Genomic DNA, 2,180 nt, shown 5'->3' on the forward strand with positions numbered 1-2,180 from the left:
ACACACACACACACACACACACACACACACACGAGACCTTTCCAAAAATCATTTGACATAGGCGATCTATGTTGATAGTGTTGATCAGTATAGAAAAAAGGTTCATTTTTCCTGTGACTCAGAGTTGGCGCATTACTGAATAACAGAGGTGAGGAAATCATACAATCTGGACTGTGAGGAACAAACTCCTCCATGTGAAGCTTTCATAAAACACAAAAAAACAACATCCAACAAAACAGTGAATATTTAAGGGCAAACATATAGCCTGCATCAGAATTGATGTAGGCTATATGTTTGCCAAGTTTTAGTAGTTTTAGCAGTTATGCCACGGTTGAACAAAGAGAAAAAGCTGGAGAACGGGGGAGACGACATGCATCAGGGGGTCCCAGTTCAGATTTGAAGCCGGGACATGATGGTTATGTGGTTTGTGCTTTAGCTCACTGAGCAATGAGGCCGCCCCATCTGCCCATTATTGTAAAGTGTGCAACGCGTTACGATGTGCGCGTGATCTACATCATTATGCTCCGGCAAGATGCCGAAGAGAGAGCGAAGAAGATAAATGATTGAATGTGCGTGTGCCTGCCTGAGAGAACATGAATGAGTGAGTGTTGTATGCACGCATGTGTGCAAGCGAGTGCGTATGGTAGTAGAATGTGAGGCCCGGTGACAGGCTCTACATTAATTAAGGATTACGTGAGGAGGTAAAAATAAATGCAGAGCAGAGGGAGAGAGAGCCTGGATGGATAATGAACGGAGTGAGAGAGCGAGGAGAGGAGGGTGGATTTGACCTTTCCACAGATGAGCATCATAATGTCTCACAAACACACAGCGGTGTGAGCCCGCCAGCATCTAAAGAGCGGCCCATGTTTGAAGCAGACTGCATGCCGTGATGGAATTCTGATTAAAGTTCTTGGCGGAAAAAAACAACAAAAAAACGCATCGGTTTCACACAAAGGGCCAGATACCGGCAGACATCTGTCATTCGTCCGCTATTTGATCTCATTAGACGTTCTGTATCTCTTGCTCCAGACCATGCTTGTTCGTGTACATTCTGGTTAAAGAAGATCTGTTTGTGGGATAATGACTAGGCTCTCAGCAGGTGATGGCCGTCCTGTTCTGCATGAGGAATTCTATGTTTTTCTTCAAGTGTTTTTCTCAAGCCTGCTTTATTAAAACTATGTTATCCCACTTTGTCGCTCTTCTTGGTGTACTTTGGATGCTTCTGCTAATTTCAGAATTTGACTCATGCTCATTTTTCTTGACATAAAGCATGGGTTAATATTCAGTATATAACTTTATCTTATTAAGAGTACATTCATTTGGCAGTTTGATTTGTCCAAAGCGCTTCACATTGACAACAGTTCTCACAATAAAATCCACAATAGGCAGGATGCCATTTTCTTCATATTCCTCACGTACTCCGATTACATTGCCTCACCTCGTTTTAGTAGGCCCGATCAAAGATTCAAATGAAAACAAAGCCAACGTCCGACCATCAAGCACAAGATTACAATCTGCAACCGATCCAATGTGCTAGTTAAATAGAGAACATCGGCCATTTTCCTGTCCTCGAGTTAGAACAAGACCACCAGACATTAACTTCTTCACACTTGCAGAGAAGAATGAAATGACCAAGGAAAAGGAAAAGTCCAGTAGAACAGCTGCCACCAGAAACCATTCAGAGCGACTTCCTGAGAGACAACCTGGAGGTCTCTCTCAGTACAATGACGAGTGATGGACACATGAAACATGACAGTATGTAGTGAACGCAACATTTAACCCACAATTTCAAAAGTGTATTCTAAAACAATATCGGAACGGAATACTTGTTTTCTGTGAAAACTATAACATCATCTATGTATGTATTGCTTTGGATAGATGAGAAACACAAGTAAGGTAAAAAACACCTATACAGGTTTTGTGCTCAATGTTGTAAATTTAGACTGGTGCACCAGTGCTCCTCGTGGAATACGTTTATGATGTGTAGTAAAGCCTGTGTTTGAAATTGGTAATAAAACCGGTCTATTAGTGGGAATGGGAGTCGCATGTTTTTGGGAAACTTGAAGTACTGGTGAAGGCCCCTCTGAGAAACAACGGCCAATACGTGGTAACATTCTGCCGCACTGCTTTCTGTTATTACATAGGGGACCAAAAGGTGGGACAGGCAGCTGACTTGGCAT

The sequence above is a fragment of the Cebidichthys violaceus genome, unplaced genomic scaffold (genome assembly GCF_023349555.1).
Source record: "Cebidichthys violaceus isolate CVI_PGR_0920_01 unplaced genomic scaffold, fCebVio1.0.p SCAF_174, whole genome shotgun sequence".
Classification (NCBI taxonomy): domain Eukaryota; kingdom Metazoa; phylum Chordata; class Actinopteri; order Perciformes; family Stichaeidae; genus Cebidichthys; species Cebidichthys violaceus.